The 13,924-nt window shown below is 45.4% G+C and overlaps 1 pseudogene; it reads right to left on the bottom strand.

Moving 5' to 3' along the window:
• Positions 1–7,213: 7,213 nt before the first annotated feature.
• Positions 7,214–13,924, bottom strand: part of LOC117507975 — a 74,098-nt pseudogene continuing 67,387 nt past the window's right edge.

Below are 13,924 nucleotides of genomic sequence, written 5' to 3'. Positions count from 1 at the left end.
CAAAGTTATTGCTAGGAAAAGGCACATTGTTAACAGAGTGTGTGCACACACCTGTTGATGATTTAGGTTAGAAAATTTATAATATTAAAAAACAGTGTTGAAAACATAGTTTAAGAACTCTGGTTCTGATCTGCAATGTACAGGAAAGTTGTGGTGTGCACACGAATTGCAACTGTGTTTCTCAATTTTCATTTTGATGTTGTACTCTTATCAGATTTACAACAATCAGATGAGGGTGAGAAAACAAACTCATTCAGGGCTGCAGTAACGGCCAATAAACAGAATGCTCTTGGTATTGTTATGTCTGATAAAGAAGAGGAATGGGTGATCTACAATGAAGGGGCGCTGGATATGAAGACAACGCATCATTGTGTTGGCGTGTGTGGCGGCTGTGGCGGCCACAGCTTCGGTTCCCTCCTCATTGACTTCCACAAAAGCCTTGTGGACGACTTTTGACAATGTCAGATCATTGGCAGGAGACATACCTGTCAGCAGGAAGAGAAGACAATTTTCATTTACTTTCATACATGTGTGCTTCTTACCCTGTGTGCTGCAAAACAATACCACTGGAACCTGAATTTCCCTGGAGGAGTCTTCCCAAGGGATCAATAAAGTTCTATTTAATCTAATCTACTTTTAGCCATGATGTTTTACTGATACAACCCCAAATCAGAAAGAAGTTGGGACTCTATAGAAAATCAAATTAAAAAAATATAATGCAATGCTAAAATACCCTCGGCCGTATGAGTATTGTATTTTTTTATAATTTGCAGTTGTTTAATTAATTATTAAGACCATATTGTCTTGCGTACAGTTTCTACATGTTGGGTAAAGCCCCTCTATCAATCAAAAACAATATTTCCATTTTAAGAGCGGTGTTATGTGTCGGACGCAGCCCGGAGAACCGACCAGCGTTTGAAGGACCCAGTATAAAATAAGCAGAGCACGGTACAAAGGATAACAGAGTTTAATAAACATAACAGTGATGTGAAAAAATATAAAAGTGCGCGGTCTGGCGTGGTGGTTTTGCGGTGCGCTCCCAGCAGCGCTAACGGTCCGGAGCCAGAACCAATTCAGACCCAAGGACCCCGCCGACACCCCCCAGGTGGCCGCGACAAACCGAGTCTGTGAAAGAAGGAATCATTATGTGAGTCCACACTCAACACACAGAGAGAACGCTCAAAGGTGTACAAACAGCAAACACTTCCTGGCTCAATTGCAAATCAGCTTCCCACCCTGCAGGCATGGAACACCCTGTTCACAAAACTCCACTGCAATGGAAGCTGATTTAAACGACCAACATACAGCTCAATATAATAAGGTGTGAGGGACACCACATTTACTGACTGTATAAATGTTAGTCACAAAATCTAACGTACCTCAAGAAGTGTGCTGACGAGCGTGAGACCTCACCCCCTCCTCTTTCACAGACCATGTATCAAACCTGGACGTTCTCTGCATCCACTGATGATGAGATGGCTCTCGAGATGACGATCTCACCCATCTGGTCACAAGGTCGAGTCTCTGGCCAATACACACTGTGTACTCCAGTCTTAAATGCCACCATGTTCCAATCCATTGTAGATGCACCACAGCTGTGAGTCCTGACGAGCCGCAGGTGATCAGCCTCAGGTGATCAGGGTGAGGTCCTGATAAACTCAGCTACACAGCCACTCAGTCCCAAATGCAAGCCACCTGGAAGGAAAAACAAAAGACAGGACAAAAGACAGAAACAAAAAGGCAGCCAGGCCCCCCCAGCCATACAACAGTACCCCACCCTCACGGGAAGCCTCCCGGCGACCACACAAACCTGGCCCAGGAGAAACACCCCCCTCCAAGGACCATGGCTGGAAACCGTATCCGCCTTCGTCTTCCAACAGAATGGTTGATGTCTTCTCCTCTGGCTGCATCTTTGCCTTTATTTCTGTCAGTCACTTAGCACAGGTGTGGCCAGGAGTTCTTAAACCTGTGCGGTCAGCCTTTGTCCAACCATGTTCGGTCTGATTAGTCATAAAACAAAAAAGACAAACATAAACAACCAAACCACCCCCCCCCCCCCTCTCCAGGGGACCGTTCCATCAAACCCCGGGAAGGGGAGAAAAGAAAAACAACCCAAACTTAAGCTAACAAATAAAAACACTAACACCCCCCCCCCCTAACGACATGTAGGGACCAACACCCCCCAGAGGACATCCCGCCAGCTCCAGGAGTAATAACCACAGCCGAGGTCCCTCTGGGATCCAATGTCACCCACGGGGCCTCCCAGCGCCTCCCAGAGGACCATTCCATCAACCCCAGGAGACGCCTCCCCTCATGACCAACGGACCCAGCCCCGGCCGTCTATGGCTAGATGGACCCACAGCCCTTTCCCCCCCAGAGGACACCACAGTCAAACCCTGAGGGCGGAAACTGGGGGGAAAAACAAAAGGAGAAAAAAAAGAACATACAAACAAAACAACCCCAACCCCACCCCCTTGGCGCAGTGGAAACTGGAAGCACGTCCAGTGTCACCAGCCATGACTATACCCCAGAAGCCAACCGGGAGGAGTGGAACAGCGGTTATGGCAGACGGCACAAAACGGCGCCACTCCTCCGACTCCTAAACCAGCCACCAGCTGCGGGTATATCCCACTGCCCCAAACCTCAGCCACGCCGATGGCAGACGGCTCAAAGGCGCGCTGAAGCCGGAGGTGGAACAGGGAATCAACAAAAAAAAAAAAACAACACCCCGAACCCCCCCCCCCCTCGGTGCAGAGGTTATCTGGGAAACGCCCAGCATAACCAAACTGCACCACTCCAGCAACGCCGACACTACGGCTCACACGGCTGGAGCCAGAGGAGAAGAGAGGGAACAAAAAGAAAATACCCCAACCCCCCCCCCCCCCCCGCCCTCCCGGGTGCAGAGGTTACCTGGGAAACGCCCAGCATAACCAAACTGCACCACTCCAGCGACGCCGACACGTACAGCACACCCGGCTGGAGTCAGAGGAGAAGAGAGGGCATAACAAAAAACAAACAAAAAAAAGAAAAAACAACCCAATTACCACCCCATCACCCCCCAGGGGACCGTCCCATCAAACCCTGGGGAGGTGAAACTAAAAAAAATAAAAAGAAAGACTAACAGACTAACATAAAGTTGCTTGGGTCCTGTTTTGTTGCTCCAAACAGGCTGCAGGGTCACAACCCCAGACACTAATAGTGGAAAAAAAAAAAAAAAAAATCCCACACAAAAACCAACTCAAAAAACACCCACAAGAAATGAACCAACACAAAACTAATCAGTGGTTTATACCGTCAAGCTCAAACAAATGGAACACACCTGTTCCAACTTAAGAGCTTGACGGTAATGTGTCTCAGTCACCAACAGAGGGAGCCAGAGTGCTAAAAATGAAAAACCCCCTTTGGTGACAGAAAACAAATGAGTTGCTTTTCTGTGCGCAGCTGTGTGCAACACACAACCAAAAATGTGATTCAACTAAATAACACCGGAGCTGACACAACAGACGCAGTAGCTATCATTACCCGGGGAAACGGGGCTACGACTGTAACACAGGAAGCACCGCGACCTGTGCCACAGAGCTCCGCCGTGCGCGTTCACCCATTACAGACCCACTCCTGCAGCTCCCGTTCAAACCTCTTATCCGGTCGAAGTGCGACGCGAAGCCATCGCCAGTCACACTCCACCACGACCCACGGATAAGGCACAAACACAGGAACACGGCTGCACGAGCGCTCAAATCAGTATTCAGTAATGGGTTCTCCAAAGCGCACCATCCGGGCGGAGAGCACCCGCAACTGATCCGGATAACTTCTGAACGTCTGCTGCCGCCTTCCCGGCGCGTTACCGTCTCTGCTACCGCTGGGTCCGTGATGTTGGCCAGAGACTACTGTTATGTGTCGGACGCAGCCCGGAGAACCGACCAGCGTTTGAAGGACCCAGTATAAAATAAGCAGAGCACGGTACAAAGGATAACAGAGTTTAATAAACATAACAGTGATGTGAAAAAATATAAAAGTGCGCGGTCTGGCGTGGTGGTTTTGCGGTGCGCTCCCAGCAGCGCTAACGGTCCGGAGCCAGAACCAATTTGGACCCAAGGACCCCGCCGACACCCCCCCAGGTGGCCGCGACAAACCGAGTCTGTGAAAGAAGGAATCATTATGTGAGTCCACACTCAACACACAGAGAGAACGCTCAAAGGTGTACAAACAGCAAACACTTCCTGGCTCAATTGCAAATCAGCTTCCCACCCTGCAGGCATGGAACACCCTGTTCACAAAACTCCACTGCAGTGGAAGCTGATTTAAACGACCAACATACAGCTCAATATAATAAGGTGTGAGGGACACCACATTTACTGACTGTATAAATGTTAGTCACAAAATCTAACGTACCTCAGGAAGTGTGCTGACGAGCGTGAGACCTCACCCCCTCCTCTTTCACAGACCATGCATCAAACATGGACGTTCTCTGCATCCACTGATGATGAGATGGCTCTCGAGACGACGATCTCACCCGTCTGGTCACAAGGTCGAGTCTCTGGCCAATACACACTGTGTACTCCAGTCTTAAATGTCACCATGTTCCAATCCATTGTAGATGCACCACAGCTGTGAGTCCTGACGAGCCACAGGTGATCAGCCTCAGGTGATCAGGGTGAGGTCCTGATAAACTCAGCTACACAGCCACTCAGTCCCAAATGCAAGCCACCTGGAAGGAAAAACAAAAGACAGGACAAAAGACAGAAACAAAAAGGCAGCCAGGCCCCCCCAGCCATACAACAAGCGGAGGTTTGTAGATCATGCTCTGTGCATTTGCAGGTATTAATGAGGCAAATGCAACTCCATAGAAAGTTAGCTTTGAGTTACCGTAAGTTTAGCATGCATGCAAACATCTGCAAAATGTCTTGTAAATGACTCCAGAGGTGTTATCAGGTTACATAAACAGCGGTTTCAGTTTTACAAGTGTTTCTTCGATTTCTGCATTTCAGGCGTGAAACACATTCCCCCCAAAAAAATGGGACACTGAAGCATTTGCCACTCTGTAATGTTGCCATTCTTTCTCACCAGACTTAACACGTTGGTGTTGAGGACACCAAGCAATGAACCATTTCAGGTAAAACAAACAAATGGTGACACAAAGAAGGATCATTATCTAGAAATTGTCAAACAACATCTCAAGATAACAGCTAAAAACCTAAAACATGGTCACAATTGGATCAGTAGGCCAACAATCCTCCAAAGGACAGGACAGTCACTTCCAAACCACATAGTCAAAGTGTTGAAGTGACCAACCTAAAGCTCTGGCTCAAATCCCACAGAAAACGTATCGGTGAAACTAAATCTAAAAGAAAAGAGGCCCAGAAACTTACTGTAACGTCCAGTGGTCTCATGTAAAAATAATGTCTATGCACAAAAACACGTTTATGACTTTTCCCATGCAGGAATTGGAATTCTCCAGTCACTGGAATCCTGAACACCTATGTCCTGGATTATTCAAAGAGAAACACACCGCATGGCCAAAATGTTGAAGTTGCTGCTTTGTTACAATTTAAGTGATGCTCTTCATCTTAGTCTGCCTAAGCAACCGCTCGTTTGACACAAAGTCCTTCCAGCAGTACCAAAGGGTCTTCTGATAAGAGCTAGTACCAAAAAGCATCCTACCATTGCATTAGGTCAGTGGTTAACGTCAAAGTCTGACAACCATACAGTAAGAATACCCAAAAGACTTGGAGCTTTGTTCTACTGCAAAGATCATTTGCATCACCAAACATCTTTGTCCAGCGACCTTGTGACTCCATAAGCTTTTCCCAGGCGCCTCTACGTTTACCAGAAAAAAATGAATATTCTCTGACATTATAAAGTCATATATTTACCACAAAATAAGTCACATTTGCAATGGGGAAAAAATTCTAATTTACAAGAAAAATAAAATTGATATTCCTTTTCTCTTTCATTCCCCCTTCTTGCAAACTTAGACACTTATTTTTCCCCACTCGAAATATCCCCTTCCCCACCTCATTTTTTTAATCTTTTGGAGTACCAACTACTAAAACTGAGCAATAAAAGGCAATGCCACTAAATACTAACAATGTATGTAAACAGTTGACCCACTGAAAATCTGATATAGTAAATTAAATCAAATATATATATATATATATATATATTAAAACTGTATTTTGAATTAAAAAAAAAACAAGACTTATAGAATTACAGCTGACACCGTACATAACTTACGTGACTTGTTTGCCAACATGTATAAAGTGTGGCATTGGGCAAAATTGAGTAATAATGTTAACAGTCAAGGTGTATGCAAATGTATGATACATACGCAGTGAGGAGTGCTGTGATTTGGATCATTTCAACCGCTGGATTGCCTGTTACAACCAGGACTATGTATGGCAGTGGACAGAAACGGAAAGAAGAGCTGGCTGTGCTTGCGTGTGCTGCATCGGTACAGAAACTACTGTTAGTGCCAACAAAGGAGGAAGAGAGAGCTGCTGTAGAAAATGACCAGTCCTTGTCTTGATAGTTGGAGACAAACAAATTTCTGACCACTTGAAGGCAACTGACGGATGGTTAGACAAAGTCCAGAGTCTGAAACTGTGGATATTGCAGAATATTTGCTAAGCAGGGATGAGAAATCGCTTCTCCACCGGCTTTGTAATGACTACAAGGAAGGTGGGTCTCACATATAACTTCTTTGGTGTCACATTTGTTTTGATAAGTTGACAGACATACAATGATATGTGCATGCATGCAGTTTGTTTATACAACATGTCAATTTTACAATATTACGCGCCGTGTCATTCATGCCGCGACATTAAAGTCATGAGCTGATGCACGAAAACGGCGTCATCAGCCACATTATAATTCGGCACAGTTTCAGGATATTGATAAAATAAATGTGTGCAAGAAACTTACAAATTTAGTCCGTCTTTTACGTCCGTCTGGATCTTTCTTTTCAGTGGGGAAATTGTGTAGAATGAACGTAGCTTTACAACCACATTTCTTCTTTCCGTCTTTGTGTGGACTCGGCGGAGCTTTGCAATCGTGTTTTCAGCCAACTTTCAAGCCTATAAATTCCGTTCAAGCATTTGAAACAGCACAATGCGCACCTGTCATTATTGTATGCATCGTTTAAGGCTTAAAGCCTTTGAAACAATCCCTGTAAGCCTTAACTTTCACAGTCCGCTAATGCTACTATATAACAAATTCAGTGGGAGCAGATGTTGGTCAAAACATCTTTCAGGTTAAACTTCTCCTCCATCTTGAAACGTGGCAACCCCACCTTGATTTCTGTTTCATTCATCATGTCTGGACGAGTCCACTCCATAAATTTCTCAAAGGTCAGTTCTCTCTCCAGCTGAAGGAGATGCAACATCAAACATTAATTTATCTGTGCATTTGTTTGGGAGCATATTAGGGGAACAAAGATTAGAGATCGAACAAAGTATCTGTCAAGTCACTCTGGTGGTATGAACTCCACGTCAAGTTCAAAGTCATCTGAACAGAAACTGTTTATATGGAATTTTTATGGTCCAAGCACTTTATAGTGATACCTCACATTCACCTATTCTCTCTCTCTCTCTCACACACACACACACACACACACACACACACACACACACACACACACACACACACACACACACACACACACACACACACACACACACGGCACTCAACTGCACACTGAGAGCAACTTTGCTCTAAATATGTGGCAGTCAAGCTGACTTGAGATTTACTGTGTCAAGAGACTTGAGAGAAACTTTACAGGAACTTGATCCGACTTCAGGTTCAGTTTTACCAATAACTGTAAAATTTAAGTGTCATTTTAGCATTTACACTATTGTGTAAATATACTTTTGTCAAGCCGGGCGGCAGCCTGGCACCAGGAGCGGTTGGACCCGCAATACAGACTCCCAGACTTGACTTGGGTGTAAGAGAAAGCGTGGTCTTTATTTTAGCATCAGGTTCGGTATACATGTAATCAGTCAGCGAGGCAGAGGTACAAGAAGGGTCAGGCTGAGACGCAGTCATAACCGAGCAGGATTCAGAGGCACGAGCAAACACCGACAACCGGGATGAGGCAAGAGACATGGTCGAAGACCACAGAGCAGGGTTCGTAACACTGGGCGCTGGAAAGTGTACTAGACAACAATTTGGCAGTGTGCTGTGAGACTGTAAGGGCTTAAGTAACAGGTGCTGTGAACAATGTGCATGTGCAGACTAATTAGGTAACAAGGTGCAGGTGTGGAGGGAAGATTCCAGAAACGGGCGTAGCTCATGAACAAAGACACAATGTTGTGCAAGACAGGGAGGGAAGAGAGCACAAGGTGGAGAGAAGAAAAGACAAAGATGTGTGAACAGGAGTTAAGAGTGTGACTAAAGGGAGTGAGCACAGTGGCGTGATGTAACAGACAAAGACAATGGAACAGGTGCAAGAGCGTGAGTAAATGGAAACACAAAGCAGACATAAACAAGGTGGGTATTATGTGTCGACGCAGGTTGAGGAGCGGACCTGCGTCTGACGGAACCCAGCGCTAAAACAACCAGAAAGCGGTTCCAATAACAAAACAATTTTATTTTCCCCCTTTGGTGCATAACAAAGTGTACAAACGAAAACTGCGTCGGTCTGGCGGAGTGAAGGACGGCACGCTCTCCAGCGCCCAAAAGGATCGAAGCCCGGCGCTTCTGGACCCACATTCACCGCCAAACACCCCCCAGGTGGACACGACAAACCGACTCTGCGAAGGATAGAAAAGGTGAGGTAAGTCAGCAGCTACAACTAATATCCTTCAAAAGGCACACACAGCAGCTTCTCACAACAGGTGGAGGATCATCAGTCGGCATGCCACGGCAGTGAGAAGCGAGCTGCACAATTCTCATCAAAGTTCAAATATACTGCGTAACAAAATACCAAGTTACTGTTAACAATTATTCAGATAATCACCTCTGATGTGTGCTGACAGCATGTGTCCCTCACCCTTCCTCCTTCACAGGCATGATGTGTCGAACCCAGGCGCGGTCCTCAGCGTCTCACAAACGAACATCACAAGGTCGAGTTCCCGGCAATTCTGCTTGAATCACACATGGCTTAAATGCAGAACGCCATCTCATTATCTGCTTCAGCTGAAAGTCTTTAAGGTTGCACGTGAGCACCATCCACAGGTGCTGCACATGACGTTGATGAGGGTGAAGGACTCTTCTGCCAGCACCTTCTCCACAGACAATAAATCAGTTTGCATACCACCTGGAGAGCAAAGAAAAGAAAAGAACACCCAAATGTCCAGCCAAACCCCCCAACACACAACAGTGGGAGACAAAGACATGGGGCAGGTGTAGTGAAGTGAAGTAACATAAATAACTGGGCATGAGACGAGGAGCAAAGACTTGATGGGAGGTGCGGAGTGGAAACAAATGGCAAAAGCAGAACAGAGCTAAAATGGGAATCAGGGGCAGAATATAACACAATAGCAAACCAGACATGAACATGAGAACTGAAAGAAGACACAAAGATAAAACTAAACTGGAATGACTAAGAAAACAGAGTGGTAAAACAAACCAAAAATAAAACAGACTGTAATGAAAACTGACACCAAAGCACAACATATAATATAACAAATGAAAAGGACAAAATACACAAATGGTACACAATGGACACACAAACTGGCTGAACAAAACAAGAACAAAACTGGACAATGGCTAAAGTATAAAAGTAGCAAAGAAACAAAGTGACAAAGCAAAATAGAACATAGCAGAAACACATGATGAAAATAAACCACTAATAAATCAAAGCGGGAACAGAAGATGCCGCAAAGAAAGGGGCAAAAAAGGGATCAAAGCCTGGAACAGGGCCGGTCATGACAACTTTTGAATGAAACCTGAAGTATGAGATAAAATTTTTACAGAAGTGTAAACAGTCTTGGAAAATAGCAATTTACACGCTGCAGTAAATATTTTTTTGCTGGTAACCGAGGTATTTTTTCCCAAAAAATCTTTATTTAAGTCTCTGAACGGTGTTATTTTGGTGATTTTGTTTTTCCTTTCTCAGCAACCTCGCAGTTCTGAAGCCGGACCCAGCGCCACGAGGGGGCGTTTGGGGGCAACGCCCCCTCACTTCATCAACCTCGCCCCCTCGGATGTGAGAGTTATCAAAAATAAAAATAAAAAAGAAAGAAAAAGAAATACTGGAAAATATAGCGCCTCGCAGTTTCACGGATTTTTTTAGTCCAATTTTGCATGCTTTTTTTTTTTTTTTTTTAACAGCGCATTGTGCTCTGCGTCCTCATCAAGCAGGCCGGTGTTCTGTCGAGATGACGGGACACCTGTTGCGGCACCGTGAAGGGAGAGTACGTGCATTGTGTTCTGCGTGTCTGTTTATAAGAATCTTCTCGCCCAGAAGAAAAAAAAGCGCCAACAACTACCCATAACTGTGTTCTTCACTCGGAAAAAGACACCTGCAGCGAGGTGTGAGTGGAAAAAGGCGCAACAGTGGCGCGGCGCCAGGATGAAGAGGCACAATCAGAGGAACTGTGAAATACTGGTGAGTCACTATTAATAATTTCTTATGTGTCCAACCTCGTAGGTTGATCATTAAAATTAAATTTGTTAGTTCTAAAAGCCATCATAATTATTTATAGGAAAATGTTCTATTTTTATTTCTCAAACAAATGTTTGGGCCTGAAAACAGGTTGGTCTTATTTTTCTACTAAAGTTTGAACTTTGAGAGTGTTTACACGAGAGAAAAGTGAGAAAATGTTAATGCCTGTTTGAGAAAAGTGTATAAAGTGTATAGTGAGGAGTTTTACAGCCTTAAAACGTCTATAATAATTGTAAAAAATAATGCTGTCTACTTCACGGATTTCGCTTATTGCGGGCTATTTTTAGAACGTAACTCCCGTGATAGACGAGGGACCACTGTATATCCACATGAAAGGTTTATCTTTGACCCGTTGTGTGACTGTTATGCCCAATTGCGCTGTGTTTCCGCTTGTGATGGAGGGCTGTATGTGGGGTTAATTCTACTGTCTCGTGTCGTTTCTCAGATCAGTTGTTGGTTTGGCTTTGTGGTATGCAGGAGATCACTTGACCGAGGGTCTATACATTCAAATAATAATTAAAAAAATACTGTCATCACTCTTTATTCTTACTCAGTCAGTCTCTTACAACAGTGTAGCCTAAATACATGAACTTTCTAGGAGTGCACCCAATTCATTACGCACGCTCAGAGGCAGGTACCCTCCGGTGCGCAGTTTTTTTTTTGGTGGGGACGACCCCGCCCCCTGTGATAAACTCATCGCCCCCTTAATATTTTATTTCTGGTGCTGGGCCTGTCTGAAGCATGTCCTGTTTTAGGTGAACAGTGATTAGAAGAACCTTCAGACTCAAAATCTGCCAAGAAATTTAGGAGAAGAACCATTTTAGGTGAATATCACATCATTGATATTATGCTTATAGTATATACAGTACAGTAAGTAGGTGCCCTACCTTCTCCAGACCTGATGTATTATCTTGAATTTCACTGGGCAAAAAGATGAGCATGCTGAGGTCCTTCCCTTTGTAAGGCATCTCTAGGATCTGTCAACACATACAGTAACCACTTCAGCAAAAGTGATCATTTATTGTGAATTAAATGAAAAGTTTGTGTTACGGTTTAATGCTACACTGAGTCATGATAGGATCCAAATGCAAGCAGCCAGAAAACAAAGATGAGGGTAAAAACCAAGGTGTTTTAATACACCAAAATGACAGTGAATGACAAGGGTGATCCCAGGTAATCCCACGTGACAACATTCCAAACATACCACCAAAACACTTGGTGAAAAAACAAACGATGAGAAAACAAAAAACAACTGTCAAAAAACACAGCAGGGAGAAACATGTGAACAGGAATAACCAAGTGAAGTCGGACAGAACACGTGACAGAAACAAGACTGAATATAATCAACCGACAAACAACAGTGAGGAGGAAGAGTCTTAAATACAACTCACCTAATTAACAACAGGTGTAACAAACAGGTGAACGTAAAAACCTGAACACGAGGGCAAAATAAAGGGATACAGAACAAAACAGACAACCCGAGGTGAGTGGACAATTAAAACCAAATCATGAAATATCAAACCAAGACAAAGTGCAAGTGCCAAAACCTGACATCTAACATCCCGGATTGCACACAGAGAAAAAGGTGGGGCATGAGACAAGTTTACAAAATCCAGAAGAACAGAAGGGCATAAACTACAACGGACCAGAGGACAGTGGGAGGGACGACATAAAGACAGGCACACGTACGGATGACATGACACACACACGCAGGGGAGAAAACCCCACAGATGACATTTCCACACACCCACATGATAGAAACAGACACTAGGAGGATCGCAACACACACACACACACACACACACACACACACACACACACACACACACACACACACACACACAGGAGCTGGGACAGGCAGCAGGGAGCCATACCACGATACACTCATACACACAGCACAGGGAGACACACAGATGACAGCGAGAGGTAAGACACACGTGCACACACCAAAACACAGACACAGACAGAGGTGTGCTCACACACACTCGCACATGACTGACAGATGAGGAGGACAATCCATACACAGACATCAGATCCAGATCGAGACCCACGCCACACAGGAGACAGACATGACCTTAACACATGACAGACTAACAGGACATAACACACAGACAGGGACTAACAGGGCACCCCCACAACTGTTGACATTTTGTGCAATGAATAAAATCCTTACTTGGTTATCGATACGCGTGCTATTTGAGCAAAATTATGTGACTGTAGTTTCACAGATTACCAATTGAATGATTCATTACCTGGCAGTTGATTTCAGGGATGTAGGTGAGAGGGAACTTCGCTTTCTAGTGCATCATCTTCACCCGCTTAATGTTGTGTGGGCCGCTGAAGAGGAGGTACTGCTGGCCCACCACCACAAGATGGCGCTGCTTGAAGTGCGGCTTCAAGCATGAGAGGGCGTCGGAGCAACCAGGAGTGACAGCTGTCACTCATCATCCGTACCAGCTGTCACTCATCCACTACTCATCACCACCACCCTAAAGGCTGGACTGCAACTCCACCTCCCCGCCGAGAAATCAGCTACCATTCAGGTAATTTCTCTGCTGACTCAAACCGTTGAGTGATAATCTGAACTTCTTTTGCAGCCATTATCCTGTGGTGTGTCCTTATCTGTGGGATTGGCGTTTGGTGTGACAGCGACGGCTTTGCCTCACACCCCAAACCAGATAAGTGGTTTAAACAGGAGCTGCACGAGTGTGTGGTTGGAAGTGGAGGTTCTCCCTCCTTTACTGAACACTGACTGTGGGATTACTGACTGTGCGAACTCACACTCATCAGGACTGTCTCTGTTTTCTGCCAGCAGTACCGGGTCTGACTGCTGAAGACAGTGGCCACCTGGGGCGCAGGGCTTGGCGGCTCCGGTGTTCTTCAGCTCCGTTGGTGGTGGAAGCTGTGTGGGGATCCAGCTCTTCTCTCGCCAGGCGTCTTCTATCGTCGAGCCTGCCCACACGTCACCTGGTGTATGATTGACAGTCCACCATATTGTTATTGTCTGTACGTCGTTGTGCGATTCACAACATTAAATTGTTACTTTTGGCTTATCCATTGTCCGTTCATTACCGCCCCCTGTTGTGGGTCCGTGTCACGTCACTTTCACAACAGGATTTCTCGGCCAGCGTCATGGATCCCGAGGGGCGTCAACCATCGCTTGAACAGCCAATGGAAGAGCGAGGTGCACAGGCGCCAGCAGGACGCGTGTTGGGTGAGCTGCAGCACATCTTAACCGCCTTTACCGCTCGGTTGGACTTAGTTACCGAGCAGAGCAGTGTTCTCAATCGTAGGATAGAGGCTCTCACCGCCCAGGTGGAA

This window comes from Thalassophryne amazonica, chromosome 1, assembly GCF_902500255.1.
Source record: "Thalassophryne amazonica chromosome 1, fThaAma1.1, whole genome shotgun sequence".
NCBI lineage: Eukaryota > Metazoa > Chordata > Actinopteri > Batrachoidiformes > Batrachoididae > Thalassophryne > Thalassophryne amazonica.
Note: the sequence above shows the minus strand (reverse complement) of the source record. Positions and strands in the feature narration are given on the sequence as shown.